The following is a 15,914-nucleotide window of genomic DNA, read 5'->3' as shown; positions in this document are numbered from 1 at the left end:
CCAGCCGGACTGGAGGAGCCGGGCAAAGCAGGGCGGGGGCGGGGGGCGGGGCCTGCGAGGGGGGCGGAGCTCCGAGCCTCACCTGGCTCACCTTCTTAAAGGGCCACCGGCAGGGGCTCAAATGCTCTACTGAAATTCAGGAAAAAAGGGTAGCCCTACCTGGAGGAAGCTAAAACTACAGATCCACCTAGTGGGGGCCCCTTGGAACTGACTGGTTGACAGACCCCCAACCACAGACCAATCCCGGCCAGATTGGGATTCTGATGCTGCCATGGACCCACGGATTCCAATACTCAACCATCAACTCAGAATAATATCACTTATTAACAATAAGTTAATAAAACTAACCAATAAGAAGGCATGGAGTCTGGGCTTTATCCGTCCCCTTCTTTTCAGCACCCCTCTGTGTTCTTTTCCCTCACTGGATGCTTGCTTTCTATTAGTATTCCCAATCGGATTCATAGTGAACACTTTCTTCCTGCCTGAATGCCTCACAATTTCAAATTATTTTAGCATGCATTTTCTTGTTTTATTAGATCATAGCCTCTGAATCTCAGAACTGATGGAGGGTGTTGTTTTATGTAACTATAGGATCAAAGAAGTTAGTAAAGACGTTGGTTTGAAAAGGCCAAGGACACCCTCTGCACCCTGGGCCACTGCCATTTGTCTTGACCTCTGTCTTGCCACTGGTCTCTGATGGACTGGAGGAGAAAGTGAAGCTGATGACTTTGCACAGCTCTTCCTCTAGTTCATGAAATCTAGCCTACACATCACCTTCATCCTTCCGATGTCATTGGTCCTTTTGGAGAAGAAAGGATAAATAACACGGTGGAAGAGTTATTGGTCTAATCTCGTTTTACTGGGAGGGAAACTGAAGCCTGTAGAGGCTCATGACTTGATCAGGACTAGTTGGGTATTAAGTAGCAAGGGAAGAGCAGGCTTTGATTCAATTTCTCTCTACACCAATCTCAAACCTTTTGGTTTTATTACACATTTAAGCTCTTAAAAATTATTGAGGTTCCTTCAAAAAGCATTGGTTAATGTGAATCGTATCTATTGATATTTATTACTATTTGCAGCATTTAAAAAGTAAAACATAACATTATTATGAAAATAGATGAACCCTCTAGAAGTTTCCTGAACCCCCAGTGGTCCCCAAACTAATTTTTGAGAATCACTGTACTTGATTTACAGATGAGAAAATTAAGTCTCAGAGTGGTTGTTACTTGGTCAAGCTAGTAGATAGCTGGTTGAACAAGTCCAGTTCTTGTGACTTAAAATTCAGGCCTTTTTCTAGTATCACTTAGCATCTACCCTATATAAGATACTATGAATGCTTTCCCTCTTCACCTCTGCCTCTTGGCTTTCCTGACATCTTTTGAGAATCAGTTCAAATCTTATCTTCTTCAGCAGGACTTTCCCCAACTATACCCTTTTCCCCTCTCCTCTTCCCACTGAAATTATCTTCCATTTAAACTTTGTCTGTCTTGTACATACATAATCATTTTCATGCTGACTTCTTTATTTGATGGTGAAATTACTGTGTTTTGTCTCTGTTTCCCTATGTCTTTACATATAGATAGTTTCTGGAATATTATTGTTTAGTTGCTTCAGTTGTATCTGACTCTTAGTGACTCCATTTGGAATTTTCTTGGCAAAGATACTACAGTGATTTTCCATTTTCTTCTTTAATTTATTTTATAGATGAGGAACTGAGGCAAAAAGGGTTAAGTGACTTACCTAGAATCACATAACTAGTAAGTGTCTGAGTTCATATTTGAACTCAGGACGATGAGTTTTTTCACATATAGTAAAGGTTTAATAAATCCTTGATAACTGCTTAGACACTATGAATGATATGAGAAAATTTCAATTCAATTCAACAAGAAATTGTTGAATTCTCACTTTGTGCAGATATGGCCTATGATGTATAAGTCAATAGGTCACAATCTAGAGAGTAGGTAAGATATATACACCAATAACTGGAACATAAAGCAACAAATGATAATAACATTATAAAGTTGAGAGAAGGGACAGCTTTCTTCTGGAAGTGAGCAGGGAAGTTTTCTTGGGACAGGTGGCATTTGAGCTAGGTCTTGAAGGATGAGATTATTGAAGGTGTATCTGGCACTGAAATGATATGAGAAAAGTGTGGAAAGAGGAAGGTGCAAGGTGTGTTCAGAGAATGACAAACAGACCTGTTTGGCTGGAGTGTGGAGTTCATGCTGGGGACTGAGAAGCAGGAAATAGGGCTGGAAAGGTAGGCTGGGGCCAACCTACCTGTGGAGGACCTTGAAAGGCAGCCATGGGGCTTGGTCTTTATCCTGAGGTCATAGATCATAGATTTAGAACCAAAAGGGATTTCAGAAGTCATCTACTCCAACCCCTTCATTTAATTTATATTTTTTAAATTAACAACTGTTTGTGCCTGTTTCCTTGAAAAACAAAACCAAACACTTGTAATAAACATGCATAGTTAAATAAAACATGGCCCGCATTGTCCATGCCAATTTTGTTCATTTCATTGCTACCAAATTTCTGAGGTTGTTCTTTGCATCATTTTTATGGTAAGATAGTATTCAATTGTATTCATACACCAATAGGCTGTTCAGTCTTTCCCCAATTGATGAATACCTTCTTCGTTTCTAGGTTATTGACATCAGAAAAAGAACTCCATAAATATTCTCTTACTTTTGGGATCTCTTTGATCTCTTTGCAGGTAAGCCTAGTAGCGCTACTGGGTCAAAGGCATGTGCAGTTTAATAATCTTTTGAAGCTCCCCGATTTTAAATTGAGAGAATAGAAATTTTAAAATTTAAAATTTAGAATTTTAAAATGAGGAAGTTCAGACCCTGGGTGATGAGATAATTTGCCCAGGATAACAGGCAGAAACTGGCAAAGCTGGGATTGGCCCTCAGAGTCTGGGAGTCCAAGCTCAGTATGCACTCTTCCCTGCACAGAGGTTTTTGAGCAAACATGTGACAGAGTGGAAAGGTTATACAATGTCTAAACATTGCCAGCTCCAGCCCTGCCCAATGTGTGCAACTCGCTTTTTGTAGAAACATTACTGTTAAAAGGCTACCAGGCTATAGTCTTCCTCTTCCCTTTTTGATGTCAATGTGTGAATCATCTATAATTTACTTATTAGGAGTCTGTATGGGGGAAGAGAGGGAGGGTTAATTGAAGGCATTTTAGGGGAGTCAGGAAGGAAATGATATCTATTCCGGTCAATGGGAATGGAGTATTGTGATTGGGTGATGACTGAATGAAAGACCAGCATAGATGCCAGAGGTTGCAAGACCCAGGAGGGTGGGGGAGGAGAAGGGAACAAGTTTTGAACACTCTAGATTAAGAAATCATCAGTGTGGTGGCAACATACAGGATCTGCTTGATGTAGTTTGTAAGATTATGAAATATTGAGAGGCACCTTTGTTTTGGGATTGATTTGGGAGTGTGACAAAGAGTGGTGGAACCTAGTAAATAAAGACAAATTTGATAGTATGATGCTGGATCTTAAGATTGAGTTGGTTTGGGGTGCTAGATAGCACAGCGGGTAAAGCACCGACACTGGAGTCAGGAGTACCTTAGTTCAAATCCAGCCTCAGACACTTAATAATTACCTAGCTGTGTGGTCTTTGGCAAACCATTTAACCCTATTTACCTTGCAAAAACTAAAAAAAACCCCCAAAAAAACCTAAAAAAAAAAGATTGATTTGGTTTACAGTGGACATCCCATGGTTGGATCCATTATTCCTGTGAAAATTAAAGGGTCTCCACTGAAGAAATAGAAATCTACATGTTCTAGCAAACTAGAGGATGAAATTCTAATAAGTCTATCACCAAACAATTCTTAAGTGTTCATTATATGCCAGACACTGGGAATAAATATAAAAGAAAGAAAAAAGAAAAAGCCCAGATATAATCAAGTAACTCCCATACTACTGGAGGAGACAAGCTACATATAACTAAGTACTTACAAGACATAGCATGTAATTGGGAAGTAATCTCAGAGGGAGGACCCTGGCAGAAAATGGTGGGTTTACCAGAAAAAGTCCTCTCCAGGTGATGGAATTAGAGTTAAATTTGAAAGGAAGCAAGCGAAGTCAGATAATAGCAGAGAAATATCCCATGCATGGGGGAACAGTCACTGAAAAAAAAAAGAGTAAGGAGATGGAAAAGCAAGGGGGTATAGCAGGAAAGCTAGTGTAATTGGATCTAAAAGTTCATGGAAGGTTATGAAATATAGAAAGACTAGAAGGGAGAAAGGTGGCCAGATTGTGTAAAGAGCTTTACATACCTCACAAAGGACTTTCTACTTTATTTGATACTGGAGGTAGATATGAAACCACTGGAGTTTATTGAATGATGGGGTGATATGGTCAGACCTGCATTTTAGGAAAATCACTTTGGCAGCTGAGTTGGAGGGAGGATAGATTGGAATGTGGAGTGACTTGAATCAATATTATTTAGAAGGCTAGGTGGAGCAGTGGATAAAGCACCGGCCCTGGAGTCAGGAGTACCTGGGTTCAAATCCAGTCTGAGACACCTAATAATTACCTAGGTGTGTGGCCTTGGGCAAGCCACTTAACCCCATTTGCCTCACAAAAATCTAAAAAAAAAAGGCTACTGTAGTAGTCCAGGTGTGGTGTGATGAAGGAAGGCTTGCACCAGGATGATGATGGCTGTAGGAGTAGAGAGAAGAGCACAAGATCAGTTGAAGGGGGGAATTCATACCCTTAAACATAAGAAATCTGCCCATGAGCTTCTAATTCTAATTGTGAATTTATCACAACCTAAGTCAACAACAATGCTTTTATTTCTAGCCATCATACCATGAATAGGTAGAAAGAACACTAGATGTGATGTAAAGAGCAAATTGGTTTGGAATCTAGCTCTTTCACTTGTAGGATATGTGATCATGGGCAAGTCATCCACTCTGAGTTTGTTTTCTCATATGTAAAATGCGTATAATTGTGCATAGGAGTAATAATACTTGCCTTACTTCCCAGGGTTATTCAGAAGATCAAATGTGATTTCACACACATACACACACACACACATACACACACACACACACACACACACACACACACACACAGACACATTATACTTTTTTTTCCAAATCTTTAATCATTACATAGCTGTCTGTTTCTGGGGAAGTGAGCTATCATTTTATATATGAAGAAACTGAGGCAAACAGTGTTAAAGGTGTAGTAAGTATGTGAATTCAGATTTGAACTCAGGAAATTGTCTTCTCTTCAAATCTGGCTCTCTATCCACTGGGCCACCTAGGCTGATTTTTTTAAAGAAAAGGCATTTATGGGTTAGGTAGGTGGCAAAATGGATAGAGCAGGGGCCCTGGAGTCAGGAGGACCTGGGTTCAAACCCAACCACAGACATTTAATAATTATTAACTGTGTGACCTTGGGCAAGTCACTTAATCTTGTTGACCTGCAAAAACAACAAAAAAAGGCATTTATAAATTGAGAACAATGAATATAATTACTAATTTAATAAATTAAAAGCATAAAATATTAATTTTTATTTCACAGTTTACCCATTTAAAACAAAGAGAGATAAAGTCAGGAGAACTGGAAAGATGGAAATTAAGGGATATCACAGAAGAAGAGAAGATCAATTCAGGAACAAATCTGAGGGCCCTGACTTTATGGAGTTCTCAAGCCTTGACACCAAACCCTCATCTTGCCAATATTGTTGCATGCCTGAGCACTATTCTGCAGATCCTTTTTTGAATTCCCAAGACACTGAGTGACTTGGAACCTTGTGATCTCTGATTAGTCTTGCAAAGGAATCCAGGAAATTAAACCTTTTGTTCAATCTGGTCCTCTGACTTTGTAGTTTTCTCTCTTGATCTAAGGCATTTTGTTTATGGAAGCTTATTTCTAAAGTAAAATTTTCTTTATTAGAAAGGTTAAGATACTAGGCCATAAACAGCTCATTTATCAGCTCACTTAAGGTCCAAATGCTTAAGTCACAGAACAGATAAATTTTAATGGATGGGAGAGAGTATGAAGTATAACAATTGCAGTGTTAATTGGAAAGAAAGGGCAGGCCCACTTGGGTCACTGAGTTTAGTGGCTCTGGGAAAACTGATTAGGAAGAAAGAAAGAAGAGGTGGGATGGAAAAGTTGGAAGGAATTGCTTATGATTTTCCATTTGCCTTGTCCTTATTCTTTCTTCTTTGGAAGGTCCCTTTCCTTTCTTATTTTTATGGTAAACTTTTAAAAATTTTGAGCTAAAAATACACCTTCCCTCAAAGATCATTTCCATATTTACAAAACACAGAAAGAATTCTATATGAGATGGTGAATACTTAATTTACATTGTTTATTTTTTTAAAAAGTACATATATAGAAATATAGAAATATATAGAAATTCTTAATGATACTTTAAAATATTTTATTATTCATTCTCTATCAGGCAGGCAACAAGGGAAAAACAGGGCAACAGCTACACTGGTTTAGCCAGCTAATCATTCCATCTCTGTTAACAATTTTAATTCTCTCAGGGGGTATTTGCGTTTTGAAAGAAGAGCTTGGCAGACCAAATTAATCTCTAATTAGAGGAGGCAGAGAGAGGTTATGTGAGTTGCCACAGCTGGTGGGTATTGGAGCCAGGATTCAAATCTGGGTCTCCTGGCATCAAGTCCAGTGTTCTTTCCATTACCCCATGCTTTCTTTCCCATGAGGTCCACTCTCCCACCCAGATCTCACAGTATACTGGGAAGATTTAAGAAGCCCATCATACCCTGACTTGAGCAGACCAATCCTGAACCATTGTGTTCAGTTCTAGGTATTGTTTGCATTTTAGGAAAGACTCTGAGAAACTGGAGTGTATCCAGAAGGGGGCAACCAACATAGTGAATGCCTTGAATTCATGTCCTATGAACAGCAGTTGAGAGAGAGGTAGTTGAATGGAATATTTAGACTGGAGAAAAAAGCTGATACTATGGTTATCTTCAAATATTTAAAGAAGAATTTGTTTTATTTGATTCAGGCCTAGAGAACAAAACTAGAAACAATGGCTTGAAACTGCAGAAGGGCCAGTTTAGACTTCAGATGGATGGAGTGGTCCGTGAGACAGAGTGGCAGCCTCAGGAAGCCGCCTTATTCACTTTAGTCCCTTTGACAAAATTTCATGATCACTTGTTAGGTATGTTATAGTGCAGATCTTTGTTCAATCCTGGTTGGATTCGATGACTGGTTAAGTGACTTTTGAGTTCTAGTTCAACCCTCAATATCAATAATTCTTTGAATGGGGGCAATGGATACTGAGATATTCAGTAGCAGAATCTGCTGTCCCATCTCCATTTGCACTACAACCAACGTGTAGTGGCAGGCATAGTTTCTTGGAGGAATTAACTAGATTCTAGGGAAAGGGGGAGTGGGGGACTTGCCTCACAAGTTCAATTTGTTTTTAAATGATACAGATATCATGGCATGAAAATCCAGTGATGAGGTTGCCTCTAATTGTGGAATGAATAGCTTCTTGACTGGGCTGTCTCTGTCCTTGTCTTCTTTGTTTCTTCTCTACAGGCCTCACTCCTGCTTCCTCCCTTCAGGTAGCTTTTTGAAGTCAGGATCTGTGTATTGTTTCGTCTTTTCATCTTTTTCTCTAGAAGTAGTGGAATGGTGAACTCAGATTAGGTGTATAATAAATATTTGTTGACTCAATCAGTTGTATCTACAAATGTTGTCTTTTTCCCTGCAGCAAAATCTTGAACATACTTGTCTTTTACAGACAACATAAACTCTCCCAGAAATAATTTTTTTTAAAGCGCTAACATTTTGTCCCACAGAGTATTTTTAATTGACAATTTACTGAAGTTTTAGAATACAGATTTAAAGTAGTTTCATCATAGGGCAGTATATGCTTTTTTTTTAGGGAGAACAGAATTACTGTGGTCCAATGATTTGGAGTTCTAGTTTTCTTACTTAAAAAGTGATAAAATTGGACTGGATGACATAAAGACCCTTCCAAATCTAAAGCAAGGATCTGAGGGTGCAATAAAGAGGACAGCAGATTTGAATTCAGAGGCCTGGATTCAGATTCTGTATTTGTTACTAAACTGCCTCTATGAACTTAATCTCTTTTGGCCTAAGTATTCTCATTTTTACAATTAGAGACATAATAGATTGAGGTCCTTAACCTGCAGTTCATGAATTTGTTTTTTTAATTTTATTTATTTTTTTAAAGAAAGATTTTATTTATTTTTAGTTTTACAATTTCCCCCCCATTCTTGCTTCCTTCCCCCCACCCCCAAAGAAGGCATTCTATTTTACATTGTTTGCATGGTCTACATTGATCTCAGTTGAATGTGATGAGAAAGAAATTTTATCCTTAAGGAAGAAAAATATAAGAATATAAAAATATAGGAAAAATATAAAAAAGTATAAGAGATAGCAAAATTGCATAATAAGATAATGTTTTTTTTTCTAAATTTAAGGTAATAGTATTTGGTCTTTGTTCAAACTCCACAATTCTTTCTCTGGATAAAGATGGTTTTCTCCATTGCAGATAGCCCCAAATTGTCCCTGACTGTTGCATTGAAGGATGAATTTTTTTTTAATATTTTGATAACATTTTAATATTATTGGTTTCCTTTGTAATCCTATTTTATTTTATGCATTCAAAAAATAGTATTCTGGGAAGGGGCCCCTAGACTTCACCAGACTGCCAAAGGAGCCTAGAATACAAAAAAAACCCATTTAAGAAGTTTTGCCCCAGGGGCAGCTAGGTGGCGCAGGGGATAGAGCACTGGTCGGTCCTGGAGTCAGGAGTATCTGAGTTCAAATCCAGCCTCAGACACTTAATAATTGCCTAGCTATGTGGCCTTGGGCAAAGTCACTTAACCCCATTGCCTAGCCAAAAAAGAAAAGAAAAGAAAAGAAAAGAAATATATGATCCTTTGGATCTGGAAAACTTATGGCTGGTTTTGTCCCAGAATTACTATATTTCCCCATGTATAAGATGTGTGCTTTTCCAGAAAATCTGATATCTAAAAACTGAGAATGTTTTATACAGTGGTTGTAGATTTTTTTACTTACATTTCCTGCTTTTTTTTTTTTGCATTTGTTGTCTTGGCACTAATTGTTTCACATTGTTTCATATTTACCAGTATATTAGTTGATGTTTTGCCATGTTCTTCCCAGAAATGGCTCAGAAAATATTTTTGTCCAATGATGAATTCAAGTTCAAAGTGATCCAGTTTAGCGACAGCTAGGTGGTGCAGTGGATAGCCCTGAGTCAGGAGTACTAGAGTTTAAATCTGACTTCAGACACTTAATAATTATCTAGTCCTGTGGCCTTGGGCAAGCTACTTAACATTATTTGCCTTGCAAAATCCTAGAAAAAACCCCAAACAGTGATCCAGTTTGCAAAAGTGAATGGAAATCGTGCTGCTGAATCAGTTTGGTCCTCCTCCAACTGAGAAAACATATAAGACACTATGGGAAGAAGAAATCCAACTGAAAACACCATGGCAAAAGAAAGTCATGAGAGGCAAGTCAGCCAAATGGCTTGATTTAGAGAGGAAATTGAAGAGATGGATTGAAGAGCAAAGGGCCATTGGAATTCCTATATCCACAAAGACGATTCAGCAGGAGACCAGAAGAATTGCTAATTGGTGCTTCAGGCTCATGAAACAGAATGTGTGGTCAACCTCAGATCAGAGCACAAGCAGGAGCATGGTCAGAGCCACTCCTGAGACAGTGATTCATCATCAAATGCAGATGAGGACGAGGATGAGAGTTTTGACAGCCATGAGGAGATGACTTTTATGATGAATAAAACTTGAGTTCAATAACTTTATGTAATACTTTCTTTTTCAAATTTTAGGCCCTCAAATTAAGGTGTGTCTTATACATGGGAAAATACAGTAAGGCCACAACCTGTCTTCTTTTTTCTAGTCCTTAGAACTATCCCAGGGGAAGTAGATCAGCTGAGAACTAGAAAGACTGACCTTATGCTTTTAAAATTAGCATTCCTCACATATGTTTTATGTGACAAAAATATAGCTCAGCTTAGTCTCCAAACAGGAGTTTATAAACTCCTGTCAACATTGCAGAGGGGAATAAAGATTTGTCCTCCAAAGATTCTGTCCTTTAGTTCATTGGCATGTGCTTCTCCTTCAGGTCCCTTCTTCATCATCATTCTAGAAAGTATCCAATATACTGTCTTTCTTTAGAATGGGGAAGGTTTGAGGTGGTGCTTTTCATTGATTGATGTGCTGAACTGAGCTGCAACTGGCTCATGACAATGGATTGTTAAATTTTCAGTGTGAGTAGTTACACACCTCGGGAATGGCAGATGCTACAAATCAGGTGTTGATTTATTATTTTTTCAATTGCTTCGATTTAGATTTAAGAAAGTGATGGAGAAAATGTGTTGTGCTTACATGATTGTTTTTCCTCCCCTCCCCTACTAAACATTTACCAGCAAATCACTAGTTGTTTTCCTGTAGTGTATGAATATCTTTAACTCTAATCTATAGGTATTTTATGTACTTTTATATATATATATATATATATGTGTGTGTGTGTGTGTGTGTGTGTGTGTGTGTGTGTGTGTGTGTGTGTTTTTCTGGTGTGTGGATATTCCTTCCATTGAAGGAGATAGCAACTTCTTGGCAGAGCCAAAAGAAACATGGTTAGAAAAGAAATCCATTACCTTACAATGCACCTAGTGATGACCTTCTCTGGACTCAGGCTGGTCCCCCTGTGGTGCTAGGTCCATGGTCAAGGATTTTCTAGTCTGGAAGGTAGAATCTGTCAGAGCTTGTGATCTGTTGGAGGACAACTTTGGAGAGCCCAGGCTTGCCTCAACATTGGGTTGCGGCATCTAAGCCCTTATATAAAGGAGGCAATTGCAAGTCCATTCTATTACTTTAGTTTGGCATGTTAGCATAGGAATCAGTTTTTTAATAGTTATTCTAGCTGGTCTTATGTCCCATTTCATTTTTACTTATAACATCATTAAAAACTAAGAGCTTTTCTAATCAATGAGGAAGCCACTTCCTTTTGATTTGGACCCCAGGTGTAAGACCTCTAGTCTTCTTAAGGTGACCTCTCCCCAACCCCCCAATCAGGACTTTCTAGGATGCTCCCCAGAATTTCCCTGGGGGAGATTCCCTTTTTTGACATACAAGATAACTAAAAAAAATCTTCTGCCTCTCTTTACTAAAGCCCTTTAAATGATTTAAAAGAAAAACCAAAAAAGTCCATTATGCACTTAATATGTAAAAACATAATCAATATCTCTCCCCACTCCCTGCCCCTTGTAGCTCTCCCTTCACATGTCTTTTTTTAAAAAAGACAATCATTTCATTTTATTTTTTCACTATATACTTCTCTTTCTCCTTTCCACAGGTGGTGGGGTGAGAGGGAAAGGAAAAAGAAAATCTTTAGTACAAATACATATATATATATATATATATATTTATATATATAAAAAAGCCCACATTTCCAGTATCCAAAAGTGCTGGAGAACATGCTCCCTGGTCAGTCCTCTGAAATTCCCTTCACAAGCGTTCTTCTCTTGATTATCTGCAAGTTCTTGCCTCTCCAAATCACCACCCTACTCCAGTAGTCTCCATCTCTCCAGGTCCTATTATTTTCTCAGGCAAACATTAGCATACACATTAGTACATCTAGCACCAAATTACATTTCAATTACTCTGGCTCCAGTTAGACTAGCCTTACTATCAACCCATTATGCATCTTCTGTAGGGTTCTTCCTTTTCCCATTCTCAGCTTCCAGATAATTTGGCATTTGACTTATTTTTCTAAATAGTTGTTACTCTAACCCAGTTAAAGGAGTTAGGGAAGAGTGAATTGGTTAGACTTGTGCTTTGGAAAAGTCACTTTTCACGTGAGTGGAAGATGGACTAAAGTGGAGAGAGACTTGTGTCAGGGAACCCAGCCAGAAGGCTACTGTGATCCTAATGTCTGTCCTTCCTTTCTGAAGAAGACCACGACATCAGGGAGGTGATACCAGGACAGGCACATGAATTGGATTTGAGTGAGTAGGGTGCTGTGCCAAGTCACCAGCCTCATTTTCTCCTTTAGAGTCATCTGGGTCCAGGATGTCTGAAGATGGTCTTGGATGCGAGGCAATCAGAGTTAAGTGACTTGCCCCAAGGGCACACAGTAAGTATCAAGTGCTTGAGGCTGGATCCCAACTCAGATCCTCCTGAATCCAAGGTCAGTGCTCTACATAGCTGCCCCCATTGTGATAATCCAAGCTTGATGTGTGAGGACCTGTCCCCCAGGATGCTTGCAGCATCCAAAGAGAAAAAGTGCTTTGATATTTTAAAATATGATATAAATCTCAGTGGGGGAAAATACTCTATCCAGCATAGAATAAAACAACAAATGTTATTTCTTCTTCTATTTTTTTTAAACAAATGTTACTTCTAAATGTAACCTCCTGTGGATTGTTAGATGATACAAGTCTACTCCCTATAGCAGCTTTCCAATGGGGTGAAAAATGGATTTTCAAGTGACAGCTAGTAAATTGACTCTTCTTAACTCCCTCCCCATCATGAATCTAGTAGGTTTCTCTGCTTGCTGGCACTTGGTCAACCTTATAGTTCCTCTTCTCTCACCGTCTGTCCCTGTCCTTTTGCCAGGAGGTTTTATTTGTCCAAGGGAAGCCCCCTGGACATCTGACATCTCCCAACAAATCACTACCAGAGTCCTCCTGTCTTTTCCTTTTTCTCTTGCCAGAAATTGATGTCACCCCTTCTCAGGCTGCCAGCATTTAATACCCAAAGGCATCATCACATACTGGTTGTTTACAAATCTAACATTCAGAAGTGAAAAACACAACTGAGGGAAGCATTGTAATTAGTTATTATCAGGACCAGCATCACCACTAAGCTTTCATGAAATCGCTGATTGCCCCTAGCCTCTGTTGGGTGATGTACAAAGATAGTGCCATAGACATAGTCCCTGCCCTTGGGCAGCTCCCAGCCTGAGACAGATGTAGAGCCATGGGCACAAATGGAAAGATAAGGTGACCAGATGGTTCAGTTTTGCTAGGTGAGTCCTATTTATGTCCTTTGAGCTTTGCTTACTTGAAGTCCTAGAAAAATATGTTCGAAAATATGTTTTAAACAAAAGCGGGGTAGAACTCTAAGCTATTTTCCAGAAGAGTTTCAAGAATACTCTCTTGAAAGAGGTGCTACAGAAATAAAATGATAAAAAAGCTACAAAACACTTTGGGTGTAACAAAGGAGAAAGAGAGCTGGATTTGGAAGGGAATAAGGCCTGGGGTCAAATTCCAACTTTGTTTCTTATAATTTGGGTGATTTTGGACAAATTGCCTTTTTTTCCCTCTGGGTCTCTTATTGTCAAACAACAGAATGAGGGGACTGAACCAGATGACTCATAAAGATTTCTTCCAGCTCTAAATCTCTGATTCTGTGTGCTTATTAAGCTTTTTGATTGAATAATGACAACTTCCCCAATTTAAGATCAACTTTTATTTTGATCAGCATGCTCTAGCCAGTGTTCTGGTTGCTCTGTTTCAAAACTAAGTCCTATAGTAGAGAATGTGATTTTGCATTTTTTTTGTGTATTTAATATTTATTTTAACTTGGTGAGTTGCTCTAGGGTGGAATGTTTTGCTGTTTGGAATCTAAAATTGCTATGATTTAATCATCTGGAACCACTGGCCCAGAGATTATGCTCCTCTTGGGAACTAATGAATGAGAATATCTTATTATTTATGTAGAGAGGCAGTAAGATTTTGCAATGGCCAGAATACAGAGAAGTCAGGAGTTTTTTCATTCCTGGCAGATATACATGATAAAATCAAGAATGTGGGCCAAAAGGGTGGAGGACAATGACCTTGCCTTCTTGGGTAACTTTTTTCTTACTCATTTTCATTTTCATGACAGTCAAAGAGGACTTGGGAAGCAAATTCAATTTCATTTTCTAAATTTCTATATAACTCCTATGTGTGATTTTAGAGTCTTCAAAATAGTTTTTTATTTTGGGGAGGGGAGGGGAGAGGGGATATATGGAGTTAGATAGGAATTTCAAGGAATTTTTAACACAAAGTCAGGAAGTTGTCTGTGACAAGTACCAGATCAGTACCAGAGACAGGCAGTCATGAGGCTAAACTTAATCATTTTTTTCTTATTGATATTTTATTTTTCCAATTACATGTTGTGAAAGATTCTCAACATTTATCCACATGCACATTTGTAAGTTATACAATTTTCTTCCCCCCTCCCTTCCCACCCCCCCCCTCCCCTCAGTTGCAAATAGTCCAGTGAAGATTGTGCTTGTACATTTATGTTCAATTTGTTTACATATTAGTCATTTTCTGTATGAGGAATTAGGACTAAGTAAAATGAAGAAAACTATGGGATAGGAAGGAAAAAATAAGAGAAATTTTAAACGAATGAACATAGTGTTCATTCAGATTCTATAGGGTTTTTTTTTTGTTTATTTTTGTTTTGTTTTCCCCTTGGTTTGGATATGGATAGTCTTGTCCATAACAGGTCTCCCAGGGCTGTCCTAGCTCTCTGAACTGCTGTGAGGAGCTGCATCCATCAAAGTTGATCAACTTCAATGTTGCTGTTAATGTGTATAATGTTCTCTTGTTTCTACTCCCTTCACTCAACATCAGTTCCTGTAATTCATTCTATGCTTCTCCAGAGTCTGACCATTCATGGTTTCTTATAATAGTACTCCATAACATTTATATACCATAGTTTGTTCATTCATTCTCCATTTGACAGACTTTCCTTCAATTTCCAATTCTTTGCCACTACAAAAAGAACTGCTATGAATATTTTGGAACATGTGGATCTTTTCCCATTTTTATGATTTTTTTTTTTTTTTTGCATATAGGCTTGGTATTGGCATTGCTGAGTCAAAGGGAACCATCAGTTTTATTGTTCTTTGGGCATCGTTCCATGTTGCTCTCCAGAATGGATTAGTTCAAAACTTCACCAATAATGCTTTTATGTCCCAGTCATCCCACATCCTCTCCAACATTGATCTGTTTTCCATTTTTGTCATCTTAGTCAATCTTATAGGTGTGAGTGGGTACCTTAAAGTTTTTTAATGTGCATTTCTCTAATTAGCAAAGATTTGGAGCATTTTTTCATAAGATTATATATAGTTTTAATTTCTTCATTTGAAAACTGCCTGTTCATATCCTTTGATCATTCATCATTTGGGGAATTACTTGTAACCTTATAAATTTGATTCAATTCTCTATAAATTTCAGAAATGAGACCTTTATCAGAACCCCTAGCTACAAAAATTGTTTCCCCAGTTTTCTGTTTTCCTTGGAAGAATTTGTTTTATTAGTGTAATAGATTTAATCTTAATATAGGGATATAAACTTGTTGGGTTTTTTAGCTTCTTTTAATTTAGAGTACTGGCTCAAAGCCCACATAGGCATGTAGAACACTGAGTCAGTAGATTACCCAGAAGAGATGAAGCCCAGCCCATAGCTACAGAGAATAACTCAGGAACCAGAGATGCTCAACAGAGATATAATACCTAACAGATATGATACCAGATACTGCTCAGATTACAATCTGACCCTACCAGATGACAATAACAGTGCTGCATTACTGGAGACATGAGCTGCCCTGGTCACACATGTGTCCTGTAGTGACTCTGGGCATGTGACTCTCCATTTTTGTTTGCTGGCCAGACATGTTTCCTTACTATATGTGTTTGCTGCATGTATGACTTTACCCCATGTGTGGTGGAAGGAATTTTCTGGTCACTTGATTTGTAATGCTGTTTGGTTAAATATTTTTGTTTTAAACTGTGTCCTTTGGTGGATTGATTGCTGGGGACATGAGACAAGCTTTTTGAGTGACTGCTGAGCTATGTGGTACCTTGATATTGGGGAAGATTTCTCAG

Source organism: Macrotis lagotis, chromosome 7, assembly GCF_037893015.1.
Source record: "Macrotis lagotis isolate mMagLag1 chromosome 7, bilby.v1.9.chrom.fasta, whole genome shotgun sequence".
Classification (NCBI taxonomy): domain Eukaryota; kingdom Metazoa; phylum Chordata; class Mammalia; order Peramelemorphia; family Peramelidae; genus Macrotis; species Macrotis lagotis.
The sequence above is the reverse complement of the archived record's forward strand: the minus strand, read 5'-3'. Positions refer to the sequence as shown.